This window comes from Scleropages formosus, chromosome 2 (assembly GCF_900964775.1).
Source record: "Scleropages formosus chromosome 2, fSclFor1.1, whole genome shotgun sequence".
Lineage (NCBI taxonomy): Eukaryota > Metazoa > Chordata > Actinopteri > Osteoglossiformes > Osteoglossidae > Scleropages > Scleropages formosus.
Genome location: NC_041807.1, coordinates 38,992,879 through 39,007,126, shown reverse-complemented (window position 1 = coordinate 39,007,126; position 14,248 = coordinate 38,992,879). Strand labels below are relative to the sequence as shown.

The 14,248-nt window shown below is 42.0% G+C and overlaps 2 protein-coding genes, 1 non-coding gene and 1 pseudogene across 3 annotated transcripts in view; 3 read left to right on the top strand and 1 right to left on the bottom strand.

Moving 5' to 3' along the window:
* Positions 1-14,248, top strand: part of LOC108922356 (tumor necrosis factor receptor superfamily member 5-like) — a 533,457-nt gene that overhangs the window by 64,381 nt on the left and 454,828 nt on the right. The gene's annotated exons all lie outside the window — the stretch shown is intronic.
* The window catches only part of LOC114909298 (NACHT, LRR and PYD domains-containing protein 12-like), a 454,333-nt gene that overhangs the window by 235,940 nt on the left and 204,145 nt on the right, over positions 1-14,248 (bottom strand). The gene's annotated exons all lie outside the window — the stretch shown is intronic.
* Positions 573-655, top strand: trnal-cag (transfer RNA leucine (anticodon CAG)). The gene has a single exon. It is a non-coding gene; the product is annotated as a tRNA-Leu (tRNA).
* Positions 1,671-10,206, top strand: LOC114909318 (leucine-rich repeat-containing protein 47-like; annotated as a pseudogene).

Genomic DNA, 14,248 nt, shown 5'->3' with positions numbered 1-14,248 from the left:
AATAATTCATTTTTGCACCAGTCGTGCTACTAGTTACTAGTAATGCACTAGCAGTAAGTTACTGAGTAACTCTCAATTATATATTTTTTTTTCTAAGTCATCCATCGATGTTGTTAGCCGAAGTTAGCCCCGGCGATCTCAACTCATGATGGATTCCTGTCCGAAACAGGAAAAAATCTGGAGAAAATTACAACACTTATTTCTACAGACAGACAAAGATGAATATTTATCTCACGGAAATTTAATGCACTGCTACACAGAAAAGAAAATGTTAAACGTGTAAAACGTACTCAGCTAGCAGGATGCTAACTCCAGCAGTATCCTTATCCTCCTACATCTCCATAACCACCGTGGACAACAGGGAGACTGCAGTTCTGCGCATGTGCAGCATCAGAACTGGAATCATGGGACTTGAAGTCTTTGATTTCTAGAATTTCAAAAATGTTAAGGGATATTTTTAGGAGCCTCGTTCATATATTTTGATCTTTTCAGCGTGAAATACATCAACTGAGATGTTTTTTTTTCGTAAACTGATTTCTGCATTAAGCACAAAATTCCCTTTTATCAACAACGTCAGGATGGCCGAGCGGTCTAAGGCGCTGCGTTCAGGTCGCAGTCTCCCCTGGAGGCGTGGGTTCGAATCCCACTTCTGACAACATCTTTTGTTATCTGAATGCTTACATAGTGCTCACTGTCAGCCACTTTGGATAAAAACTTCTGCTAATTGAATATATGTAAAATAAGATAAATGAGCCAATAACAAAAGAAAATATTTTCAGTGAACTACAGTAATTAATATATGTACATAAATCTGTGTCTTCACTGTCACTCTGTCTGTGATGTGGAAGTTTCTGTCACCAAGACAAATTCCTGGTATGTGTGAACATACTTAGCAATAAAGCTCGTTCTGATTCTGAATACTCGTGTATTTAAATGAGTCATACTCCATTTGTAGAATACCAACTTTATATCAATTTAAAGGTTTGAACTGAGGTGTTACAATCGAAAGCTCCTCAACATGACCAGCACAGCTTCCAGCTGCGGAAGTGCGGCAGGAAATAATCACATACTGCAGAATGTCCGAATTTACATATTCATTGTATTCCTGTCTATGTCCATGTTTTCATATTGAAAGGGATAAAAAAAAAAAAAAACTATTCACCAGAACTTAAATTTACATCCAACCCACCCGTGCGTTAGTTTTTCATTTTACAACTCATCTGCTCTTCCTCCTTGCAAACACATAAGAAATCCCTTTTGACTTTCTCAAATGTTACCTGTGTACCACACTGGGCACTCACTCAACTGCGAATACATTGTTAAAATTCGGAGCATATACACTTTGTGCCAAAGAGATTATAATCTTTAGAATGACTAGAGAAACCCCCGCTATCAGTACCACATGACCGGCTGGAGAACCTTCGTCACCTTTGAACCTCTTCGTACAGAATGCTGGGTAATGTAGTCTTGACGTCCACTGACCATAATTCCTTCTCTGCTTTATTTCAGTAATTATTTCCATTGTCGGTTTGTTAACACGCTTCTATTCGGGTGGACGTGCGGGGCGAATATATAAGAATTTCTGAGGGGTGAATTAGGAAATGAGAGGATAAACGAAACCATGTGCTGCTGTCACTGCCGGGTGCCATCCACACCTCCTTCCGGTGCTCTTGCGCGCATCATCATCATGGACGTGTCCGCGGCTTCTGTGGACCCCTGGACGGAGATACACAGAGCCGAGTCCGAGAAGAGGCGCGAGCTGGTCCTGCAGGGGCCAAGCGTGGACAGGAGGATACAGTCAGGGGGTCTGGACCCAACGATCTACCGGCTGTCCCTTCTGAACTACCTGGAGATCAGCCAGTGCCCGAGTCTGACGGAGGTGCACGGGGACATCGGGCGCCTGAGCAACCTCCAGAGCCTGATCCTGTGCCGCAACAAGCTGGGCTCGCTGCCCCAAGAGCTGGGCGCGCTGAAGGTGCTGCGCGTGCTCGACGTGTCCGCGAACGAGCTACGATCGCTGCCCGACGAGCTGTCGCAGCTCGGGGAGCTCAACACGCTGAACGCGAGCTGCAATAGGATCGAAGCCCTGCCCGGGGGTCTCGGCCGCCTCGCCAAGCTGAGCTCCATCAACTTCTCGAAGAACGAGGTGCGGCTGCTGCCCGAGGAGCTCTTCTCGCCGGGGCTCGAGCACCTGAGCGCCATCGTGGCCTCGGAGAACCGCATCGAGGAGCTGAGCGGGGACGTGCAGCAGCTGCCCGCGCTCAAGGTGAGTCTCGTGCGAGGCGCGCGCGGCGTCAAAGAAACCGAACGCAACCGAAAAACGGTCGTCTGTTCTCCCCACATCGTCACAACCGTTTCGATATTCCGATATGTTTCATTGTCCCCCCCCGCAATTCTCCCTGTTAAGTACATGATTAGTGATTTTTTACGGTAAATAACTTAAGCACTTTCATTTTGTTCGTACATCTGGGTAATTTCAGTGCCCAGGGCGAAGTAGCACTGCAGCAGGTGGATTCGAACCTAGACAAGTTGCTCAGATATCGCGCTATCTATACAGCTTTGGATAAAAACATCTTCTGCGGAATGATGACGATGATGATGATAAGTTACGAAGGTTCACCAGCTGGTCACGTGGTACTGATAGCGGCGGTTTCTCCATTCATTCATTTATTGGGAATAATAATTATTATTGGAGTCAAATATACAAATTATACATATTAAAATACGGGTGACGCTACGTGATAATAATAATGATTATTATATGTTCTCTGTCGTTCTATATTTTTACTTTCATTATCTGTTCGTAACTCGATTTGTCCGTAACTCCGACTTCGCCTGTGCTACTAACTGCTGTAACCTTGAAAAGCAGTTTCTGGAAATGTGACTTGCTGTCCTCTACTTTCTCCATGCCGTCCACGCAGACCCTGGACCTCTCCAACAATAACCTCTCGGACATCCCGGCTGCCTGGCTGACTGTTCCAAGCTGAAGGAGATCAACTTCAAGGGCAACAAGCTGAAGGACAAGCGCCTGGAGAAGATGGTGAACGGCTGCCAGACCAAGTCTGTGCTGGAGTACCTGCGAGCGGGGGGGGGGGCAAAGGCAAGGGCAAAGCCCAGGAGCCGGGTGCGAAGGAGGAGAGCGTGAGAGAGAAGAGTAGGAAGAAGAGGGCGGACAGGCAGCAGAAGGATAAGGAGGACAAGGAAGATGATATGGAGGACGTGAACCAGATGATTGTGAAGTTCTCCACGTGCAAGACAGCGCCTCGGCGTCACCGTCAAAGTGGTGCCGCAGGTTCGAGACGTCAGGCCCTACATCGTGTGCTGCATCATCAAGGGCATGAACCTGAAGCCGGGGAATGCCCTCAAGAGGTTCCTGATGGCCCAGGTAATTGTGTCCCTCATAATTCCACAACCACTAGGTGGCGCACAAATCCGACTTGTTGTTGTCCCTATATGCATTGGCTTCTCAACTTATGAACAATTTGATTTTGTTCATAACTTGATTTGTCTGTAACTCCAACATCGCTTTTGCTACTAAGTCACAAGGAGTAAAAATGTAATAGTGCAGATGCTCCTTTGTTTATTTACAGATTACGTTCTGCAAAAGTCTTAGGTATAGCTGCAGTAAATGAGGTTGTTACGCTATTAATATAGTCCTACTAAATTCCAATTATTGAGCAATTAATCTCATAAAATCTACATTTTTCCTCTAGTTATTTATCAGGAATACCACACGACTGTAAATAGTGTGGAACCAATGTGAGTTAAGGTGATCCCGCACTCTTACTCTCTTCGGGGGCTTATTACTGCCTGACACAGGTTGCGCTTTCTCTGCTGCAAATGGAAAATGTTAGAAAACAGATGAATAAAGAAAATGCAATTAACTGAATTAATTAAAAAAAAAAGGTTAAATAAAGGAAAAAAAATTAACAGGAAAAATATTTATATCTGAAAATTAACTTATGATTTTGATCTTTGCAAATTTCTAGCTTTAGTTAATAAGATGAGGAACCAATGTATTGTAAGTGTAAACCAGTTTAATTTTACACTGGACACATTCATTTCAAATACTTTAACCTGGAAATTACTAATATTTAATAGCTACATTTAATCATTTAGCTGATGTTTCCCTCCAATGCGATGTACAACATTGTTACCTACAGCTATTTACCCATTTATACAGCTGGGTAATTTTACTGGAGCAATTGAGGGTAAGTACCTTGTTCAAGGCTACTGCAGCTGGAGGTGAGAGCCCTGTTGAAATTTCTACCACCAGTCCTTTAATCAATGTCCGAAGCTCTTTGGATGTAAAGGTGATGTACCTGGTGTCACTTTTTGTTATACCATGTTTTTTCAATTTGCTCTTCTTGCTCCAGATGAAGCTCCATGATGAGATCTGTGAGAAGAGGACGACGGCCACCATCGCCACCCATGACCTGCATCGTCTAAGGGGGCCACTCCTGTATGACGCCAGACCTCCGAAGATGTTGAAGGTACTGAACTTTTGGCTGCAAGGGTCCAGTCGACTGTACAGAACTCACCAATCAGTATTAATTTCACAAAGGGTTCTTATATTATTATTATTTTAAAATTTTATTTATCTATTTATTTACCTAATATCCTGTCCGGGAGAATTACAGTATTCATTTTAAAATGAATGTACTTACATTGATTTACCAGTTTAACAGCATTTGATTGACTGGCTGAAGAATCTATGATGACTTTTTTATCACTCTGGGGTCCAGGTGTGTTCTCCTTTTAACCAGTGCTTTCCGAGGGTGGAGGGGAGGCTCATGGGTAATGGATGTGGGGCAGCGCCGACCGGGTGTTTGTGTGGAGTCCGGTTTCCAAAGCAGACGGATAATTAGGCAGACGCTGCCGTCACGTTACAGCCGATCCTAAATAATAAACGAGAGTTCGTTTTTTTTTTTTCTTTACCTCCAGCAGGTACCTCAACTTGCTTCTGTATGTTTCTCACTGTCGTAGCTAAGAGGCCACGTTCGCACCTGTCCCTACAGTCGCCGTCAATAAATCGGGTCCCTTCCTGCTGTGACGTCCAAGAGCTTTCTATCAAAGTCATATTTTTCTGATCGCAGCTTATGAACTTATTCCCATAGGAGTTACGTGAAGATATAACTGTCATCCAGCAGGTGGCATAGTGATTAGAGCCACTGTCTTACATTTAAAGGACCCAGTTTCAAATCCCGCTTCCAGCTGTAGTGCCCTTAATCAAGGTACTTACCCTTTATTGATACAGTAAAATTACCAAGCTGTGTAAATGAGTAAATCAGTGTAAGTATCTTAGTGTATAAACCTCACATTCTAAGTCTCTTTTGAGAAAAATGTGTCGGATGAATAAATGTAAATTATTATTTATTAATTTATTTAGCCGACTCTTCTCTCCGAAAGAGCTTACAGTGATTCACATGTTGTTACAGAGGAAAAAAAAAAGTTATCCACCTTCTTAGTAAATTCGAACCAGCAACTTCCAAGTCCAGAGGCAGCCACTTTATTGCTTTGCTGAATGCTACCCGATTATAACGATGAAGATGAAGAATGTGAGACACCCACAGTCCGCTTGTGGGCATTAAAAACAGGAGGTGGCAGTGCTTACAACTGCTGCATTTGCTTTAGCTCAAAGGTTGCAGGTTCAAATCCCACCTCAGTACCCTTGAGCAAAGTACTTACCCTGAATTGTTCCAGTGAATGTTACGAGTTTATACAGCTGGGTAAATCACTGTAAGTCATTTTGGATAAAAGGAATAATTCTAATTAAATTTTCTGTAAATTACTGTTCCGTTTTAAGGTCCAGCTATTGCTGCGTGCTGGAAGATTGGAATGATGTTTTACCACATCTTCTTTCTTCACTACCCCACTCATTCGAGTTTGTCATGTGTACAGTAAACAGTTCGTTACACCATACGGTGAAATTCTTACTCTGTGACACGTGTGTGTTTTCCTTTGTGCGTCTGGGCGAGCAGATTGTCCCCTGGGACGCAAGGAGATTGAGCGCTATGGAGCTGATGAGGCAGCTGCAGTTCGAGGCCGCCGAGCAGAGGAAGCAGAAGAAAAGGCAGAACGTGTCGGGTCTCCACAAGTAAGAGGAGCCGAGTCTCTGCGAGTGGAACCGTGTTGTTTTTTCCTACATCGGTTATGGTACCATACATACATACAATACCAGTATGTGTCTTGCTAATTTGAAATTATGATTCTAGGACACAATCTTCAACGTTAATTTTAATGTTTTCAAATAAGATCAGTAGGTGGTAGAATGGTTTAGTGGGTGGACCCAACTCCATAAAGGGGCGGAATTTCAGGGTACATCAGCTCATGGGGGGGTGTATCGGAGTAGTATTTATCAATAAATGAGGACCAGTCCCATATTACAAAATACTTCATCTTCGTATTTATAGGTCTGCCACAGATTTCTGCTGTTTTTGTTAGTGCTAAAAAAAAAAGTTGAAAAGGCAAGGAAAGCCTTACCTGTCAGTCTAAAATGTGATGTGATGAAACATCTTTGTTTTAACATATGTATTTAACAGTTCCCATTTCAGCTAATGTAACTGAATAAGTTTTATGAGAATTCACTTTTACTGGAGATTTTAGAAGAAATTATGCGAGTTAAGCATATAAACTGGTGACATACATTTCATATTGATCACTTTATACAATCTGATTCCCCCCACAGGTATTTGCAGCTCCTGATGGGAAAGAAAACTACCCTTGTTTGGTTGATGCAGAGGATCATGTCATCTCCTTTCCACCAATAACCAACAGTGAAAAGACTAAGGTGAGATCAGCCACGTAAGCACACATATTTACATAGTTAGGTCAATTTAACTGCTCTCACTGGTATAATTAAGGAGTGTGTATTTTACACGAGATGATTTTGGTAAAGCGTTCATCTTCGGAGCCGATGCTGGACCTGCAAGAAGTCACACTTAGAAACCATTAATTGTTTGCAGAATCTGAGAGACTCTTAGATGTCCTGTGTTGTAAAAAGCAGAGAGGTCCCGTATTTGGAATTCATTCTCAAAATGTTGTGCTATAATTGCTCTTTTTTGTTGTTAATTGTTAATCAAAAGTTTTCCATAGAGATGAAGTATGCTAGACACACCAAGATTCTTCTACACTCCCACTGAACATTTTGTTAATGACCATATATTTATTTATTATTGATTTATTTATTCAGTCCTGCAGTAAACTCCAGCTGAGACGGTTTTTGCTTATTGCGGTAAAACTTGATTTTCTTAATGTTCTCTGCAGATGAGGAAGACTACAAGCGAACTGCTGTTGGAGGTGACCAGCTCCACTAGTCTACAGATCTGCAAGGACGTTATGGATTCTCTGATCGTGGTAGGCTTCTATTCTGAGCCAGTCTGAGACAGTACAATATGATTTATTCTTATATAGACAGATTTTCACAATGGCAACGGCCAAATCGCAGAAGGGAAATCAGTGTTTTAATATTGCCTTCGTGTTTATTACGCAGACAATACCTGAGCACAGCAGGTGGTATAGTTGTTAGAGCTATTGCCTTGCATTTGAAGGACCAAGGTTCGAATCCCACCTCCTGTTGTAGAACGCTTGATTACAGCACTTCAAACTGATAGAGTAAAATTACCCAGCTGGCTAAATGAGAAAAGTCAGATGAATTAAATGATTATTTTTTCACACGTGAGCGCATATTTTTTTTTTTCTTTTCTGTGGATATGGAAAAAAAATAATAGTTTTGATGATAGGTCACACTTTTATCTGTTTTTACCCATTTCTACAGCAAGATGTTTTACTGTACGAATTAGGTTAAGTGCTCCGTTTGTGAGCCCTAACGGAAGGCGCTTCCTGGCACTTGAAACTGAAACCTCGGACTCGGGTCCAGTTCCCTCACTACCTCAGACATGGGAACGCTGCAGAATGGGAACCTGGGAATCCTTCAAGTCTTTGGAAGACATGAAGTCATATCTACATGGCACCGTTACCCTAAGGTGCACAGTGTCACTGTCTGATTGGGCCACACAGTTTGGCCTGTAGGTGGTGTAGTGGTTACAGCCATTGCGTTGCAGTTTGAAAGTCCCAAGTTTAAACCCCTGATCCTGCTGTAGTACCTTTGAACAAGACACTTACCCTGAATTGATGCAGTAAAAATTACCCTGCTACATGAATGGGTAAATCACTGTAACCACTTAGTGTGCGCATCTAAAATTGAGTCACCTTAGATAAGTATCAGATAAGTAGACACACACACATCAGCTGAAACCACTTGTCCCATACGGGGTCGCGGGGAGCTGGAGCCCAACCCGGCAATACAGGGCGCAAGGCTGGAGGGGGAGGGGACACACCCAGGACTGGACGCCAATCCATCACAAGGCACCCCAAGCGGGACTCGAACCCCAGACCCACTGGAGAGCAGGACCCGGTCCAACCCACTGCGCCACCGCGCCCCCTGATAAGTAGACAGACACGCTATAATAAACTTTATAATCTACCTTCCATCTTTGAACTCCCTCTTTTCACACACAATGCATACGTTACCTTTTCAGGTGTATGTACATTAATATTGTCATTTTTATATGTTGTATATTGAATTTAAGTAGACCGTGGTCTGCAAATGTGCAACAGTCACTCAGTGAAGTACCATGGTAGAAATGATTGTGTGGTTTAGAGATAATAAACAGCAGATAACACACCAACACTGGGACCTGTGTATGACATGTAAATAATTTAAAAGGAAGAAATAACGACATAAGATAAGTGGAGCGTTTGGTTCATTGAGCTGATAATGACTGTCGAAGTGAAACCAGAGTCTGTCCCAGTGTGGCTTCACGTGCAGAGTAAAAGGAGCCACTTACCCTGTTTTCCATTCTTCAGAGCAGAGCTCGAATACCCCCTGAATATTTAACTGCTTGTTGGTAAACTTAAATAGGAGACTCTCATCTTTGAAATCTGATTGTTTTTCTTTCATCCAGGAAACTTGTATAAGTGTATCTGTAGCAGCTGTGAATATTATTTAGTTTATTCCTTGTTACTGTAAATTACTTTGCTAAAATACTATATTAAGTCAAGTGGATCACTTATCTCTTGCTGGGTTTGAAATCTGATGCCTTATAAATGTAAGCGTGTTACATTTTTTTTAAGTGGAGGGCCATGTTTTTACAGCATTTTCTACTTCCTTCATTACTTAGAATGAAACTAGAGAGTCAGCCCTGATTTTACTGCTGCAGTTTGTTTTAGCTCAGTGGTTTAGATCAAAAAGTGTCACACAGTGGTGCAGCGGGGACTGCTGGTGCCTTGCAGGTCTTTGGATGTCGGCTTGGATCCAGCTCTGTGTGGTGTTTATATGTTCTCCTCGTTTGCATGGGTTTCCTGCTCTGGTTTCCTGCCACAGTCCAGACATGTTTCAGGTGTATTGGTGACTAAATCCCCCTTAGGTGGTGTGTATGTGTGAGATTTGCCTGTGATGGACTGGCATCCCATTCAGAGTGTGCCATGCTGCATACCCTGTGCTTCTGGGATAGGCTCTGGATCACCACAACCCTGCACTGGACAAGTGGTTATTGATGATGGGTGGATTTGATGGTGTATGAGTGGACAAGTAGGCTGAAAGAATTTTTTGAAGAGCCGTAGTAACGCTGTCTGTCCTGGACACCATCATAAACGCACTAAATACCAGGACTGCTATGGTATCTATTATTTTAATATGTTCGGTCACATCGTTTCCGTCTCTTCCCACAGAAAATGGCAGAGCTGAACAAATTCACCTTCGACCACAAGGAGGAAGTCGTGAACGATGCGGAATCGGACCTGGCCGAAGATGAAAAGGTCTCGGACCCGGTCCAGCAGGCCGATCAAGAACACGGGTCGCCGGAGTTGTTGGTGCAGCAGGTCCGTGTCGTGGACACAGATGGAAACCTCAGGGTTGTCTATCCGTCCAGAACAGACCTGAACACTGATGTGTGCAACCTGATTGTCATTCGGTAGCCAGGAGCAAGTCACGTATTTTATACTGTAGGTAACAAAAAACTTATCAGCTTAGAATAATAAGGGAATTATGATGTTAGATTTCGGTAAAATTTTTGGCTTTACTTCTGCATTTACTGCCTTTTTCTTCTCACATGTTGCTTTGTTTACTAAGACAGCTTTATGACAGAAGCGGAGATTGTCAAACCCGATAGAGCAGAAGTTATTTATACGGATTTAAAAATACTTTATCACCATAGATTTTAAATTGGTTTTTTTTTTTTTTTTTTTTTCTTTTTTTTTTTTTTAACGGAGTTTGTAAAAGTTTGCTTTTCGATCATGTGTTTCACAAGACTCATTTGGAACATGAAGCCACTAATGGGAAGTGTCTAGCTACCTTTATTAAAATTATGATCGTAGTGCGACAAGTTTCCCAACATTTCATATGTTAATAGAACATTTTCAGTAACTTTTCTCGATTAATGAGATTTTTTTTTAATTTGGTTCATTTTTATTTACTTCATTTGCAGTTTTCAATTATGGCTGCTAATAATAAACTATTTAACTCAGTCTATGTTTTGCATGAATCTGTGTCTTTCGGGTTGCAAAAAAGTCGCTACGTTGTATATTTGTTCTTTACTTGTCTCCAAAGACTTACAGTGGTTGGTTAATTTATTATCCTTGTTATTGCAGTGACAAACAATCTTAAAATATGTAGCATTATACACACTGGAAAATGACAGTTAATACACATTAGCAGCTCTGCTTTAACATAATATTTACATTTCTGCAAAGTATCCCATTATTCCAATTCAGGTAATAAAAACAGCAGGTTCCATGGGGAAAGCGGGGTTGTTAGAGTGCATGATTTACTAAAAAGTCAAATTAAAGAAATTGGGAAGATGGTGCGAAACCTTCCAATAATAATATATTGCAATAGATTTCCAAGTCACCTTGGATGAAAGGGAGTAAATGAAGTAGCACATGTTGTTTATTGGCAGTCGCTTTAGAGAAAAGCACTGCTAAATGAATAAATGGAAATGTACACAAATGAAAGCATATGAAAATAATGATGGAACATGCAGTCTGTGACCATCAAAGTGATTTATAATATATATATAGCGTTTCCATTCTAGAATTAAACCTCAGACAAAAGAACGCTCATTTACACTTCTCACTTTGCCCAACCACATTTAACTGTAATAAAATTGATCAGAATTAATAAAAATGTGGAGCGAGTTTGAACTTTCAGGATCATGCTATTCTCACATCAATGCTCATAAAAGTTGACGTTTAAATAAATAGAGAAGGGCTATTTATTTCTGTGTTATACAGTGTCCAAGTTGCGTAATCAAAATGTTACAGCAGAACTAACTGTATAGAACTGAAGTTTCACTTATTTATAAAACAGAAAACATCAGCACTTTTGTTTCACATAATGAGAATAATATAAAAATGTTGAATTGTTTTGTTTAAATTTACATGTATTTATTTAGCCGATACTTCCCCCAGGGCAAAGCGCAGCTCAGAACAAAAAGTGCATTCAGCCTGCTTTTTTAAAAATGATGTGGAAAGCGAGTTTATAATTGAGGGGTGGAGAAATTTTATTGATCCTATATTTTATCTTAGATGCAAATCAAATTATGACCGCAACATCATGAGCCTGTCTTGTTTATTCTATTTCTTATTTGTGAAAAAAATATGATTTAAAATGTGTTGGACTCTGGTGACATGGTGTCTCAATAGGTAGTGCTGGTTCCTCACAGCTGACTGGGATTCGGACTTGGATTAGCAACTAGCCATGTGTTTCAGGTGAACTGAAGACTCTAAATTGCCTTCGCTGTGTATGGCCTGGACTCCATCCAGGGTGTACCCTACCTCACACTCTATGCTCCTGGGATAAAGTCCAGGCTACCGCGACCCTGCAGTGGACAAGTGGTTGATGATGGATGAAAGGATATCATCATAATTTCTCCAGATTAATCTTGACATGGTCCTCACTGACTCTTTTGGGATACTTTCGAACGGCCAAAGAAAAGAAAGTTACACTATCTTTGCATGCTTGTTCCACGAGAGTTGCTTTTGATACCACATGCCACATAAGGCTCTGTGCAATGGTGGGGGCATTAAGAGGTTAACTCCAAAAGGTGCGGGTTGTGTTACAGATCACATTTCCCTTAGGGCTGGTGAAGAGTGGAAAAAGCGTGACAGAGGAGGTACCAGCAGTATAAAAGCCTTCCAAGGTACTTTAAAGCCATTCTATGTAAAAAGATACATTAAAATTCTTGAACTATATGCAACACAAACATCAGGCGGTGAAATGACGATGAAAACAGCATACCGGCCGAGGCAGAAGAAGCAGGCATGGTGTGAAACGACCAAGGAGAGTTACAGAAGACTTCAGTGCAGGGATGTGAGTGATGATAGAGGGATGGACCGGTCAGATGCAGTCCAGCACCTCGGCAGACCGGAGATCTCGAACCCATCCGTGCCCAGCGTGGCAAATGCAAGAGCCTTCGGAGTTTTCCGACCAGTTATAAAATGGACAAACTACACGGCGGAGTTGATAACAAAATCCAGTCCTTTAGTGGTGCAGGCCATACGGAAAAGTGCGCCGAAGATGGGCAACAAAATGTGTTTTACTCCAAGCGTACTTCTGCCTCCCATCAGAGGCTCTCCGAGGATACCAGGAGATGTGATCTCCATAAACCCCTGCCCTTCTAAAGTTTGCACGATGGAATCCGGGGGATCTAAAGTCACGTCACATGCCAAACGCTTGGCATCACATATCAACAAAGAGAACGTTCTTCTCCGGCGGTACATAACGAGACAAAGAGAGAACGGCAACTTAACCAGATCTCATTCAGTTCACGGTAGCCTGACTGTGAAGAAACTACAGAACTTCGCCCCGACATCAGTAATCCAAGGAAACGTGCGTGCCAATGTGAAGGTCAGTAGACTGGTGGCAACCTCTCAGATAGATGGACATCAGGAACCCAAGGAGAAGGACTGTATGAAGATCTCTGGACTGGTGGAAGGATGTCAATTAAAAGTCCATCAGAATCCAAATGTGAGTGACCCCGGTTCCAGTGCATCTACGGTGACTACAGAGGCTGAAATTAAGGAATTATTGTCCAACGATTCCGCTATTGAGACAGAATGTCCCTGCGACCAGGACAAGGATGACCCTGGAGACCATGACTTGTTCCAGTGGTCAGAAGAACAGGAATATTACACAGACCAGAAGATTTCTGAATGGGTTCTGAAGGTGAACGCCAGCCTGTTCTCGCCATCAAGGGATTCAGTGAGGAGCGTCAGTCCCTGTGATGAGCAAGACACGGCCATAAAGGTTGTCTATGATGGGGATTAGTCAATGTGACACCTGGTAGCATCATGGTTCGAGCTGCTGCCTTTGAATCCAAAGGTGGCCAGTTTGAATCTGACCAACTACTGAATTACCCCCGAGCAAGGTACTTACCCTAAATTGCTCCAGTAACTTTACCCAGCTGTATCAATGGATAAATAATTGTAGGTAGATCATCATTGTAAGTTGTTTTGGACAAAAGTGTCAGGAGAATGTAAAATCCCTCAAAAATGCTGATGCTGTTCTCCAAAGAAACTTACAACGTTAAGGTTAGAATTACTACAAGCATGCAATTATTTACCCATTTACACAGCTGGGTAATTTTAACGGAGCAATTCAGGGTAAGTAGGGTACTACAAGGGCACTACATCCAGACATGGGGGTCAAACTTCCAACATTTGGATCTAAAGGCAGTAGCTCAAAGCACAGTGCTACCACCTGTCACTCCTAATATTATAATGAGTAGAATGTGATTAATAACCATATTGTTTTTCAGATATAATTTCAGTGGCATGGTAAAATCACAGTGTGCAGGATTAGATACAGTTACAATCATGCAATTTCTTGCTACATTTCTATATTAGTTAGGATGACGAGAGGTGAGTCGTGGGTTCGAGGTAGCTCGAACTGGAAGCAGACTGGGGTCTGATCAACCCTGGTGAGGTCACCTGACCAAAGGTGTCAGATACCAAAACACCCAGTGACCTCATGATGTATCCAGGTTCATTGCAAGATGTGTGAAATTAAAAAAAGAAAAAAGATACAGAAATACTGTACTTAATTATGCATTTGAGTAAGTAGGGAAAACTTTCTGTAAGGCTAGACAGGATGATGAATTGTCTCCACGCCTTGTAAATGTCATTAGCAACTGGAAAATAAATAAAAATATCATTAAATGTCAGCAGAACATTTAGTTTATGTGGTTTC